We start from the raw sequence: 14,085 nt of genomic DNA on the forward strand, positions 1-14,085 counted from the left end.
CCCCTAGCAAGAGATCCATGATATTGCCAGTGTCTCTTTGAGGAGGCCATCTCTTCCCTAAGGTGGGCTGGGATATTTGTTTTAAATGTAGGTTTTATTTTTTTTCAGGTGTGGTGAGACCAACAGATCAGGAGATGACTGCCATTGAAAAGATAGCTCTCCAGAAGAGGGGGGCATGCCCTTCAGGACCACACGGGGAAGCACCAGGGCCAGTCAGGAGGCAGAAAGGGCAAGGTGAAAGCACGGACAAGAGCCTTTGTTGTGGTCTTTGCAGGAAGGAGTGGGTGAGGCGGGCTATGCAGCTGTAGGGTTGACCAGTTTGAATAATTTCAGTGGACTCTGGGCTGTAAGGAATGTCTCTCATTGCCTGGTACCTGGCCCTGGGTGATTGGGGCAGGCGGTAACCTGTGAGGCTCCATGAAGGAGGTGGCTGGGGGGTACAGCTTGGATTGGTTGGTTTGCATATGAAAAGCTCACTTGAAGAAGGGGACTCTTTGCTATCTCTAGGAATCAGCTTGCCCTGGGAGGACCTGTCTCTCTCCTGCCAGCAAGGCCCCCAAGATGTCAAAGCATCAAGAAAATAAAACTAGAGTAAGTAATAAAATATAGTTAACATAAATTACAGTAATAAAATAGAGTTAATATAGTTTCTCGCCTGGGAAGTGCTTGCTCGGCTGGAGAGTTTCAGAAGGAAAGAAGAAAAATGTCTGTGATCTAGAAACACCTGGCAAACAGGGCACTTAGCAGTTCCCAAGTGTTAATCAGGCTGAGCACTGTCTGGAGGGGAGGGAGAGGCAGCCAGGGAAACAGAGGCACAAAGAGGCCCCCAAGGCAGCTGGTCTGGCTGGTCATGGCTTTGCCACAGTGTGACCCTGGCATCAGTTTATATTTCCTAAACCTGAGATTCAGGCTGGCTTTGGAGTCATGTTTCTCCAGAACACTCGGGTTCGATTTTTATCTTTGCCGCTTATTAGCTTGGTGACCTTGAGCAAGTTGCTGAACCTCTCTGTGCCTCAACTTCCTCATCCATAAAATGGGGATAATGATAGTCATCAACCTCATAGGTAGTTATAATGATCACATAACACATACACGTCATTTCATATATATCTATGGGCATGAAACCCATAGTAGACACACACACAGGTTGGTGCTTGACATTAGTGATGGTGCAAATGACTACCGACTGAATTGGTATCTGCGGTTGCACCACCCAGTAGGGGGTCTGGTGAGAATTAAATGTAACACATTCAACCGGGCACAGAGGGAGCACTCAATACATGGTAACTAACACGACTGTTATCATCTTTCACTTTACGGTTATTGTCGCTGTAGCAATAATGAAAGTGGTTTCCCTCCCTCTGTCTTCCATGATGTTGGTGACGGGTAGGTGCTGCCATCTTCCCTCTAAAAATCCAAACAATTCAGAAAGAAAAACAATCCCTGGACTCTCAGCAGCCAGAAGAGGAGGCCACGATTCCAGACTTTCTCATTCGCCCCTTCCCCTGCCCAGTTTTACACAAATTAAATCAAATGAAACATTCTATTTTGCTATTTGCTCTCTCATTCGTATCAGTGAGGACAGCCCGCATTATCCTTTCCGATGGCAGTGCTTCTTGGCCGCATTGTCATTTATTTCATCTACCTTGATCAAGAGATGTCATGCTGTTTCTTTTTTTTTCTTTTTTTTTACCACTGTAAACAGTGCTCGTGAAATATTTTGCACAGAACGCTTTTGCTGACAAGTTTGGCATTGCTTCTTAGGAGTAGAAATCCTGCGTCAGGGGAAGTGGGGAGGGATAAATTAGGAATTTGACATTAACAGATACACACTGCAAGGACTTACTGTATAGCACAGGGAACTATATTCGATATCTTGTAATACCTATAAGGGAAAAGAATCTGAAAAAGAATATATATGTTACTGAATCACTTTGCAGTACACCTGAAACTCACACAACATTGTAAACCAACTATACTTCAATTAAAAATTAAACAAAAGAAATCCTGGATTACTTTGGCCTATTAATTAATTCATTCTTTCATTCAAGACATACCGAGAGCCTGTGACACGCCCAGCCCTACCCCAGACACTGGAGTCATAGCCGCGAGAAAGCAGGCCAAGGCAGTAGTAGGTAACAGACAGTAAACAAAGTAAATGGTCTATAGCATTTTACACAGGCAAATTTGTCCTCCAGAAAGTTGGTGCCCATTTACACGTCTACCAGCAGTGAGGGAGGACACCATTTTCCCCTGAAGTCTTACCAGAGCTATACAACGTTAACTTCCCCCTACAACTCTGGGAGCTAAAAGAATAAGGAATCATTGCTGACTTTGTTTAATGACTAAGACTTATTGAACATTTACTATGTGTCAGTTACATGCCATTTTAAAGCTGTGATTTAATGAATACTGAACACATGGAAGGCACTGGTCTATGGTGGTAAGTACTATTATTATCCCTATTTTACAGATAAGGAAACTGAGGTACAAGATGACATGGCCAGACAGCATTGGGCAGGGATTTGAACCCAGGGCTCGCTGGTAGGAGGTAGGAGGAGCTTCAGTGTTAGACCTTGAATTAGATGTGTCTATGGGGACATCCAGCTGGAGAGGCTGGCTCTTGACAAAACCACTGCCTTCCTGGAATATTGGGGTTTCTTCAACCCACCAGGAGGTTCTGGGAAACTTGTGATATTATCAGACTGTTTGAAATGATCACCGTGGGGCAGGACAAAAATGACTCAAGTGGGAGGCGGAAACATTACCAAACTGTGCACACGTCCCCTGCTCACAGGGGAGAACCCTACAACTGTCAGCCTGGTGCCCCCTGGGCCCCTTTTCTAAAGAGGAAGAATTCTTTCTTGCTGGGAAATAAGATGTCGAGGGGTGGAGTGGAGGAGGTGGGTCCATGTGGGGAAATAGATTTGAGGAGAAGCCAAGTGGGAGACCAAAAGGGTTCTTAATAAGGTTGGGGACTAAATTTTGGGATCACCTTGAATATACTTTGAGAGACTTCAGTAGAGAATACAATTACTTTTAATTATCTCTGGCTGCTAAAGTGAGTTTTTGGAGTCAACATGGCTTAGGGATTAAGCCAGAGAAATAATAGGAACAATGACCATAGCAATTATAACAGCTCCCATTTATTGAGGGTTTTTAAGCACACGGACACTGGGACCAGACTGCCTTGGGCTGAATCTTATTTCTGTCACTTACCTGTGGTACATCAGTTTCCTCAACTAGGAAACAGAGATGATAATAATATTCTTCTGATTGTCCACTGCTGTGTAACAAACCACCTCCAAATTCCATGGCATAGAATACCCACCATTTTATTATGCTAATAGTTTCTTAGGTCAGGAATTTAGATAGGGTAGAGAGGGGATGGCTTGTCTCTGCGTTCTCAGACGTGAGTGGCTGGCGCTGGACTCCTCTGGGACTGCTGACCGGAGCACCACGTGGCCTCTCCCTGTGTTAGTAGTTTGCACCACGTGGCCTCTCCCTGTGTTAATAGCTTGCACCACGTGGCCTCTCCCTGTGTTAATAGCTTGTACCACGTGGCCTCTCCCTGTGTTAATAGCTTGAGCTCCCTCACAGCATGGTGGCCTCAGAGTAGTTAGACTTCAGACGTGGATATTCAGGGTTCCAAGACGAACATTCACACCAACAAGGCAGAAGCTGCCTTGGCTTTGCTGATCTAGCTCTTAAAGTCACATGGCCTCACTTTCCACTGTATTCTATTAGTTGAAGTAGTTCCAAGCCCACCCAGACTCAAGGGGGGTGCGGCGGGGGACATAGCCCATGCCTCTCGATTGGCTGAATGTCAAAGAATTTGTGGTCATGTATTATAACGGTCACAAGTACTTACCTTACAGAGCTATTCTGAGGATTAAATTAATTAGTTAATAGATGGAAAGCACTTGGAATAGGACCTGGCATCTATTAAGTGCTCAGAAAATGCTAGCCATGGTGATGAGTATCCTTCTGATTGTTAGCCACCCCTAGTCCACATGGGGGAGGAGGTAGGCTCAAGGTCAAGTGCTGGGTGGTGAATCTGTCCTGTTTCCTTTAGCCTGGAGGTCTTAGTGCCCAAGGATTCCTTTTAGATGCTCCCATTTGTACCCACCCTTTGTGTCTTTTCTGCCTCCTTCCCTTCACTCCCCCTTCCCCAGCCCCGAGGCAAAGATGCTCTGGGAACCATTCCCGGCTAATGCATTCAATTCCAGGCCGGACCTCAGATCTGCAGGGGTGTAGCTACTAATTTAGCATCACTAAAACCCAGCCAATAGTAGCAACTCCTCAATCAGGTGAATGGCGCTGCTCCAATTCTAGCACATGAAGCTTTGTCCTTGCAGGCTGCTCTTGGAGGTGGACCTCAGTCACTTGTCTTGGGACTCCCTAGCCTCTGGGAGGACGGAGTGCTGGGACCCTGGCCTGAGCCTGGGTCTGGGCAGGGCTGATTCCTACCCTGGGCCTCCCAGCTGGGCAACCCAGGCTTCTGACCATGTATGACGGAGGGGACCATGTATCCTGCTACTCAGTTACGAGGGAGCCTGGACTTTGCATCTGAATCTCAGCTCTACAGCTTGTGAGCTGGGTGACCGTGGACAGTTTCTTACCTCCCCTAAGACTCTGTTTCCCCAGCTGTGAATGGGGGAGCACAATGCTTGCCTGGGGTGCTTGCTAAAAATGTACATTCCTGGCTCCCACCTTGTACCAACTGAATCAGCCTCCTCTTGCCCCAAGGATGGGTAAAGAAACTCGGCAGTGAGAGGGTGGGCCAGTGATCAGCTCAAGCCTCAGTCTCACCTGTGTGTGGGAGGTGTGGGTATGTCAGTACCCACCATGGGGTGGTTGTGAGAATTATTTTATTTTTATTTTTATTTTTTTAGTATGTGGGCCTCTCACTATTGCGGCCCCTCCTGTTGCGGAGCACAGGCTCCGGACACGCAGCCTCAGCGGCCATGTCTCACGGGCCCAGCCGCTCCGCGGCATGTGGGATCTTCCCGGACCGGGGCACGAACCCGCGCCCCCTGCATCGGCAGGTGGACTCTCAACCACTGCGCCACCAGGGAAGCCCCATGGTTGTGAGAATTATTAAAAAAATATACAGAAGTGCATAGCCCAGTGCCAGGCACACAGCGAATGCCCTACACATACTAGCTGTATCTAATATTATTGACATTAAGAGGAGACTGTGTGGGTTCAAGGAAGGAAGGGACCTTTCTGGTGGATGGCGGCCTGGGGAAAAAGGAGCAGGGACTACACTATGATCTAGATGAAAGGTGTGATGGGGCTGTGGCAGGACTGGAAACTCAGGGGACATGAGCCCACGGCGGGAGGGGGTCCTCTTTTCCTATAAATCTCAGTTCAATTCATTTGAGAACTTGAATATCAGCTGCTGCTTAGCTACGTGACTGGGTAGGCCCCCTCTTTTCTCGGGACCTCACCTCACTGTGCAGCCACGTGGCTGACCTCACAGCAGTTCCATCATCTTAAATCTCGAGCAGGACTTAGTCCTCCACTACCGAACGCCAGTGTGTGTGCCCAGCGTACAGTGAGGCCAAACAATACTGAACTGCTGGAGTTTGGAGCAGAGAAATGTTTATTGCAGCACCCGGCAAGGAGAACAGGTGGCTCGTGCCCCCCAAAACCCTGAGCTGCCCAAAGGGTTTCAGCACTTTTTAAAGCCCAGGTGGAGGGGGTTTCACAGGGGATGTGATCGGATCGTGCACAGTTCTCTGATTGGTTGATGGTGAGGTAACAGGGCGGTGTCACAGGGGTTAACATCATCAGTCCTTAGGCTCCAGGAGGGCTGGGAGCTATGTGTTCATGGTCAGCAAGTGGTGAACATCTTCCATTTGGATGGAGACTTTCACATCTGTAAAACAGCTCAGGAAATGTGCATCAGATACAATTAAGATTATCTAGGTCCTTCAGAGAGGAGCTAAAGCAGAGGATATGGGGGAGAGATCTGCCCCAGGAAGGCCCCATAGGGGCCCTTACACCTCCACAAGATCCCCACCTGCTCCTCAGTCCGGACTGGAGTCCTGGTCAAGGCCTCTGCTGCCTGCCCTCCCCTTGACATAGAGCAGGATGGTGAAGATTTGGAGTGTGATGGCTTTGGTGTGAACCTAGTTCTGCTACTTCTTAAGCTGTGTGACCTCAGGCAAGTTACTTTGCCTCTCTGAGCCTTGGTCTTGTTGGTGATCAAATGGGATCATCATTCCTGGCCTCCCAGCTCCTCAGGCTGCTGTGGGGCCCATCAGACAATGGATTTGGACCCACTTAGCAAACTGTCAAGCCCTTAGCATGAGGCTGTGTAGCAGAGACCTACCCGTTAAACAGATGGGCAAGTGAGGTGTCTTGTAACAGAGGCCACTCAACACACTGACAATGAGCTGACGACTTGCCTCCCCTCAGCCTCCAAGCTGCTCCTCTGCCCTCCTTTGTCCTGAATTCCAAGCCCCTGGAAGCCCCTGACAGCGGGGGTGGGGGGGGGTCCAAGTTCCTAGGCGGCTCTCCTGGTTCTACCCCTGGATCCTGACACCCAGCACCCCCAGGAATCCTCCCCTGGCAGGTGGGGTCCAGGAGAGGCATGAATGATCTCCCACGAGCCCTGGACAGTGGCCACGGAGGCCAGCGAGCAGTGGGGATACAGCCATCTAAAGATCTCCTTATGAGCTCAGAGCCGACTTTACTAGAATGAGAAGTGTAAGCATCGTAGAGCATGACCAACTTGTCCCAGTTTGCCTGGGCTGTCCTACTTTTGAAACAGAATGTCCTGCGCCCTGGGAAAACCAGAACAGTTGGTCAGCCTAACATCAGAGCACTTTAGGTAAAAGCCAGGCTCTGGAGCCAGACCCTTGGCTTTGAGTCCCAGCGCTGCTACTTGCTAGATGACTTAGGCACATTATTTACTTTCTCTGTGCTTTGGCGTCCTTATCTGTAAGACGGGGGTAGCGCCCCCCACCTCGTGGAGACCTGTGCACTTGGCTAGATCATGCGTGTAGAATATCTAGCACAGGGCCTGGCGTCCAGCAGCTGCTGTGAAACCTCAGCCATCGTCGTTCTTTCAGGTTCCCTTCCCCCAGGGGGCGACGATGAGGTGTGGGCTCACTCACCATGCCCAGCACCCACAGGGTGCAGGCCCTGTTAGCAGGGGGCCCAGAGATGGGGATGCCCTGGTCCCATCTTCAACAGGGAGCTGAGAGTTGTGTGAATAATGACCACAGCTAGAAATCAGTACAAGTCAGGGTTTAAAAACAGGCTTGAGAGTTGAGTCATTCACTGAGAACTGAATGGTATGTAAATTATTCCTCAATAAAGCTCTTAAAAGAAAATCGAAATCAAAACCAATAAACAAAGGCTCTGGTGGCTTTTCAGAGTAGGAAACACTTGTTACGGCCAGGGACATGGTGATCGTGGAAGTCTTCCAGGAAGAGGTGGCATTTGAATTGGCCCTTCAGGAACAGGGAGCATATGGACACTGGAGGTGATGGGAGGCAGGGACCCTGGGCAGTGAGTCTGGTGTGAAAAGCCTGGGTTGATATCCACATTCTGCTATTCTCAAGCTGTGTGACCTGGGACAAACGGCTTTACATCTGAGCCCCAACTTCCCTCATCTGTAAAGTAGAAAGGGTCTGTGGGGAGTGCCCAGCATAGGCCCACAGAGCACCTGACACACAGGAGACAGTTTTTCAGGGACAAGGTAGGCAGAGCCAGGGTGGGGCGTGGTGGTGGTATGTGGAAGGTCCTCCATTCAGTCAATAAACAGTCTCGGAACGCTTGCTGTGTGTAGGAGTCTCTATGGCTCGTGGAGTTTACGTTCGAACGGGTGCTCCCCAGAGAGGACCAAATGGAGATGTGCAAGCAGCTTGGGCTGGCTGGAGCCAGGGGTGTATGGAGGGGCGGGGGGCGGGTAAAGGGAGTAATGTTGGGAGAAACTGGGGTTTAATGGCGGCCTTGCTAGCTAGGTAGCTTTGATTTCTCTGCTTGCACTGGGGAAGCGGTGAAGTCGGGTGTAGAGAAAGATTTGTAATCAGCTCACGGTTGACTCCCTCCCGCCCTCCCTTCCTTCCTTCCTTTCCTCCCTCCCTCCTTCTCCTTCCCTCTGTCTTTCCTTCCTTCCTGACATGCTACTGTGCTGGCCCTACAGTTGCCGGACACAGTCTGTCTTCACGACACCCCTTCCCAACAGGGAAGGCAGACTTTAATCAAATCACCCCTGAAAAAACAGGGAAATTTGCGAAAGCACAGCTCTTGATTAGCAATAAGACGAGAGGGGTCCGGTGCTATGAGACCTGATGAGAGAATAGGTCTAACCTCGTCAAGAGGGTCAGGGAAACTTCTGGCAGACGCCACCACTGGGTGAGAGCTGAAGGCTGAACATGAGCTACAGATCAAAGGAGGCGGGGCAAAGGGCTCCAGGCAGCGGGCACAGCGTGGGCAAAGGCTCTGTGGCAGGGCGGTCGTGGTGAACACGAGGGTCGAGGGTCTGGTAAATGACGGGGGACAGGGTGGGAGGAGTCAGATGATTCGGGCTCTTGGGGACCACGCTTGGGGTTTTTCTTTGATCCTGAGAGTACTGGGAAATCTTGGAGGATTTAAGGGGGAGGATGACGTGATCAGATGTGTTTGTGAAGATCAGGGGAGAACAGAGTAGAGGGCGCCAGAGCGGAAGCAGGATGTCTTAGGTGGGATCCCTCGCGAGCAGAGCCACGACGAGGACTTGGGGGCAGGTAGTTTCTGGGGAGCGATCTCTGGGAACAGGAGTGATGGATAAACCAAGAATGAGGCAGGGCTGGGCTTGTTGGGACACTGCTCTCGGCCACAGGGGCTCCATTCAGTGGGGACCTCCTGAGCGCAAGGCCTCCCAGAATGGCTCACCCACCTCAGATAGGAGGCGGGGACACCATCCATCAGGGGTGCTAATGTTCCCACACTTCCGAGCTGGGCCTGAGCACAGCGCCCGCCCCTCCCTCCCTGCAACATCAGAGGAGCCCTGGGGCCGACAGGGAGAACAGCGATGGTGCACACCTGAGACCAGACTATGTCAGAGGGCAGGGAATCACATCTCACAGGAACGGTCCACTCCAACCACAGGTGAAATCAGAGAGGATGAGAGGATGAGGCAAGAGGCCAGAAGTATCTGATACCCGTGAGGAGGCTACTGATGTCATCCAGGTGAGAGAGGAAGGCGGTGCAGGCTAGGGTGGTGGGCACAGGACGTGGAGGGAAGTGAGCGCATTCCAGAAATGTTCGGGAGTTAAACCCACAGGTCATGGTGATGGATTTGGTTGAGGGTGGTACCCTTCATTAAGAAAGAGGACCTGGGGAAAGACAGGTATGAAGGTAGGGAGGATAGGAGATGGGTGGGCAATCCTTTGAGTTGGAGGTGCCTTTGAGATATCCCAGAGGAGGTGTTGAGAAAGCAGCTGAATCCAGGATGGGAGCTCTGGGGAGAGGTCCAGGCTGGAGCCATAGACGTGTGAGTCATCGGAGTCTAGGTAGCAAATTGAAGCCATTGGTGAACATGGATCACCTGGAGAGAGGACAGGGCGGAAGGAGCCTCCCAAGGGGGTAAAGAGTCAGGCCAGGCTCCCAGAGACACCCCCACACGTCCACCTGCAGCCCCTCCCTCCTGGACCACCCCGTGCCTGCCTCCCAGGAGGGAGTGACATTTCAGCACGTGTGATGCTAATTGAATTTAATTGTCTCTTCCAAGTTGCGCTAGAACATTTTCAAAGTCCCCTGAAATTAGGGAACATCGATAGATAACACCACTCCTCGAGGTTTGAATCTGTGTCCTCCCAGAGAACAGTGATTAATTTTTTACAAGCTAATCATATCTCTTAGGCAGGCTGTCAGCAGAGGACCCGTCATCTCTCATCAATAATGAAGCAATCCCAGCTCTGCGTCTCCCACAGCCTCCTGCATAATTCACCAGGAGGACTTCAAACAAAGAAGCCCAGGGGGCCCGGTCCTCTTAATCGGTGTCTGCTGTGATTATTCACAGGGGCGGGGAGGGGCGGGGAGGGGGGGGAGGGAAGGGCAGGGGGGAGGGGCGGGGAGGGGGGAGGGAAGGGCAGGGGGGAGGGAAGGGCAGGGGGGAGGGAAGGGCAGGGGATATAAAAGCTGATTGATGAGTCCACATCTAGCTCCCCTTTTCAACAGGCTCTCACCTATCTTGCCATCTGTCTTCTCCACCCAGCTGGGCCCCCTCCTCCGAATACCTCATCTGTAGCCCTGTCACTGTTTCCGGCCCTTCCCCTTGCCCTTGTTTCCTCCTGTCTGTGACACTACCTCACATCGTATTTTGGCCAGACTCTGACCTTGGACCCCGCAGCCAACGTCCCATGAGATGCTATGGACCTATTTGACAGATGAGTAAACTGAGGCCCAAAGAAGGGAAGCAACTTGCTCGGGGTCACAGAGTAAGTCAATGGCTGTACAAGCTAGACTTACAGTTTGGGGTCTTCTGGACCTGTGCTCTGTGCCCCCAAACCTCAGGCCAGGTGAGTGGATGAGCTGCCCCCAACCCTGCCCTGGTAGTGTGTCTATACTTAGATGCTAAGGAGGAATCTGTCACTTTCTTCCCCATCGACCCCAGCTCAGGCCTCTCCCTGGGGGATGCACTGCCCTGTGTGCACAGCTGGCCCTGACTTGTGTCACCCTTTGTGGTCTGTCTTTGGGGTCAAAGATCAGAAGCAAACAGTGGCCAGAGACAGAGTGGCTGGGAGGAAGTGAAGAGAGGGCAGAAACAGAAAGAAATAGCTCGTTCTTTCTCCTCCCTGGCACCACTGAACAGGACTTTGCCCACTGGCCAGTTGGACAGATTCCAGAAACAAGGGGAAGGCCTGATGCCGGAAAATATCCCCATGTGAACGTGATTTCTTGCATCTAAGCCTTGAGCAAATGCCCCATAAGGACCTATAGCTAAGAAGCCATCCAGGGACAGGAATGGTCTTCCGGACCCCGCTTAGCAGGCTGGCTGGAAGGCAGAACTGCGAGTCCCATGCTCTCTCTGTGTCATCTCTGTCCTGGGAAGGAGGACCTCTTCCTCCCTTGAGACGGATCCCTCTCTCAAGGCATGGCTCGGGTGATTGAGCGGGTCCTGGGGGCTCCCCGGTTCTCTATGGTTGAGCCCCAAATATGGGTCTCTGGCGTGACCTTGTGTCAAACCAGTGGCCGGATCTGCTCCCTGGAGACCCAACTCAACATGTCAAAAAACTTCATCCATCATCTTCTCAGCTCCCTCCCTCCCCTCTATCCCTTTGTCCCATTTCTGGGTCATCGCTGGGGTGACCGATCAGCCTGGCTGGCTCAAGACAAGAGAGTTTCCAGGGACTTTATTTTCAAACCAGGAGAGCACCAAGCAAACCAGGATGAGTTGGTTACCCGAGCATCCCTTTCTCCCAGGCACCCAGACTGGAAACTTCAGTGTCAGAGAGAAGCAGGGCTGGGGCTGGGAGGGGAGCAGTATCCTCCCTGGGTTTGCAGGCCAGCTCCACCTCCCCTGTCCTGGTGACCTTAGGTATGGTCCCTAGCGCCTCTGGGCCACAGCCAGCTCACCTGAAACATGAGTAATAGTCATAAACCCAACAAGATTGCTTTGAGGAGAGAATGAGATCGTGTATGAAATTGATGCAGCACGGCACCCGGCGTGCAGCAAGTGCGTGTCCACCTCACTCCCTTCTCTTCCCACCCACCACATTATCTGTTCCAAATCCTGCCTGCAAAACACATTACACGTTTCCCAGCTTGGAATTCAAGGCCTTCACAGCCTGGCCCCAGCTGACCTTTGCATCCTCCAGCCCCCGTCTCCTGTAGGTGCCACCTAGGGTCAGTCTTGCTGGACAGCTGCCCATTCCCTGACCCCTAACTCACCTTCTCCAGCTGTTCCCTTCCCTGCTTCCCTCCCCTGTCCACCCCCAAGGTCCATTACAAGGGCTGCCTTTTCTAAGAGGCTGTCCCAGATTTCACCCCTCAGGGCATGAAATCTGTATCCCCTCGAAATCCCCACAGTGTGTAGTCTGTGCCTCTCTTAGGGCTGGAACTTTCTGAGTGTAGAGTAATTAATAACTGTTGCTAATATTTGTTAAGTTCTTTCTATGCACCAAATACTGGTCCCAGTTCTTTGATTCATACTAACTCCCTCATGAATCCCCAGATCCAGGATCCTATGAAGTGGATACTATTATTATACCCATTTTAGATCCAGAAAAACAGAAGCCCAGAGAGGTCAAGTCACTTGCCAAAGGTCACAAAGGAGCTGAATGGCAAAGCCTGAAGAGGTGGTTAGATTTGGGAATCAGCTAGACTTGGGTTCAACTTCTGCCCCATGAGTGACTCCACAGGCTCCTCACCTCCCTGAGTCCCTCTGAATTTTCCCCTTTAAAAATGAGGATCCTGGGCTTCCCTGGTGGCGCAGTGGTTGAGAGTCCGCCTGCCGATGCAGGGGACACGGGTTCGTGCCCCGGTCCGGGAAGATCCCACATGCTGCGGAGCGGCTGGGCCCGTGAGCCATGGCCGCTGAGCCTGTGTGTCCGGAGCCTGTGCTCCGCAACGGGAGAGGCCACAACAGAGAGAGGCCCGCGTACCACAAAAAAAAAAAAAAAAAATTGAGGATCCTAAAACCTACCTCATAAGGTCTTGGGAGGATGAAATGGTTCCTTCTCTGCCTGGCACATAGTAGGTACTCAATAAAATGGACCTTGTTGCTATTAGCTTAACTTCAGTGGTGGGTTTTTACTTGCTTTCACCTCAGTGACTATTTCCTGGGCCCCTTGCTCAGAGGACCCCAGGGGTGTGACTCGACACAGAGCCTGGCCTTCCTGAGGCTCCAGAGCCAGACAGGCAGGGGATTAAGTCCTGGCTACAGGATTTCCCGGCTGTGTGTGTGACCCAGACAAGGTCAGCCCAGCCTGGCTGGAGGTTAACATCTGCACTCCCGCCAGGGCCGGGAAAGGCAATGATGGTTGAAGGAAGGCAAGGTGTCAACTCGTGTGCATCACTGCAGGCCCTGTCCCCTGTCCCCACTGGTTCCAGCAGGTGCCCGCAGCGCCCCTCAGATTAAATGGGGGCCTGAGGTGGCCCAGCGTAGCAGGAGCGAGGGGACATGGTGATTTTATGGCTCCTCAGATCCATGGTTCCAGGCAGACGCTGCATTTGCATTTAAATGGAGGTTTGGAAGTCTGTAAATCTCCATTTCCCAACCGCAAAGGTCTAATGGTTGTTTTATCATGTTTATTTGAACCCCCCTCCCCCCCCCAGCACTGAGGGTTGGTGCATCTTAAATCCACGCAGCAGAGACAAAGATCAAATGAGGGCCATGCAGGCAGAGGGTTCTTCCCTCATTGTCTGGTGGCTGGGCCAGTACTGCCTGGGAGGCTTGCGGACTGTTCTGTGCTCTCCCAGGACCTAGGTAGGCCTCTGACCCCCACCCCTTCCAGGAAGGCCTCTGGGATTGCTCAGAAGTCACTCAAAACTCCTGCAGTCTTCCCTTTACACTGCAAAGTGGAGAAGCAGTGGCAGAGAGTTGGCTTCAGAGAGACCTGGATTGGCAGCCTGATCTGGCCCTGATTTACTGTGGCCAAGAGCAGATCACTCAACTGTTCTGGGCATCCCCATCTAGAACCTGAAGGGCATATACTTCCAAATCATTAATGTGAAGTAGGTGGTACACAGTAGGGGCTTTCAAATGATAGTTAATATAACTGCAAATTGCCCTTAAACTTGAGAAAGAATTGGCCTTTGGGGGTCTGCTTCATGGCTATAATTCTCAGACTTCGTGGTGAGTTACTGGAGGGCGGTGGGGTTTGTCTAAAATGCTGTCCCCACCCCATTCTGACTCAAACCTCAGGAGTTGTGAGAAAGGGGGCTTTACAGTAAGAGTTACTGACGTGCATTTGGCCACTTCGATGTCCTCTGAAGTGACCAGCTGCGGTGACTTACCCTACCATGCGGAAGTGAATTCAGGTGGTACCCTACTGTGTGTGTATGAATTCAGGGGGTACCCCATGTGTGGGGCTGTGTGCTGAGTGCTCAAAAGAATGCCTGATGTTTCCGTGGCCCCAGACA

At 51.4% G+C, this 14,085-nt stretch overlaps 1 long non-coding RNA gene across 7 annotated transcripts in view; it reads left to right on the top strand.

Annotated features, from left to right (window-relative positions):
• Positions 1–14,085, top strand: part of LOC117202373 (uncharacterized) — a 62,142-nt gene that overhangs the window by 32,942 nt on the left and 15,115 nt on the right. For 2 of the 7 annotated variants that reach the window (XR_007475722.1, XR_007475725.1), the window contains exon 3: positions 508–591. The exons of 4 other annotated variants lie outside the window; for them this stretch is intronic. This is a non-coding gene — a long non-coding RNA (uncharacterized LOC117202373). Of the gene's footprint in view, positions 1–507; positions 592–1,390; positions 2,355–14,085 lie in introns of those variants that run through there. One more of the 7 variants, XR_007475721.1, reaches the window with a different exon arrangement.

This window comes from Orcinus orca, chromosome 1, assembly GCF_937001465.1.
Source record: "Orcinus orca chromosome 1, mOrcOrc1.1, whole genome shotgun sequence".
NCBI lineage: Eukaryota > Metazoa > Chordata > Mammalia > Artiodactyla > Delphinidae > Orcinus > Orcinus orca.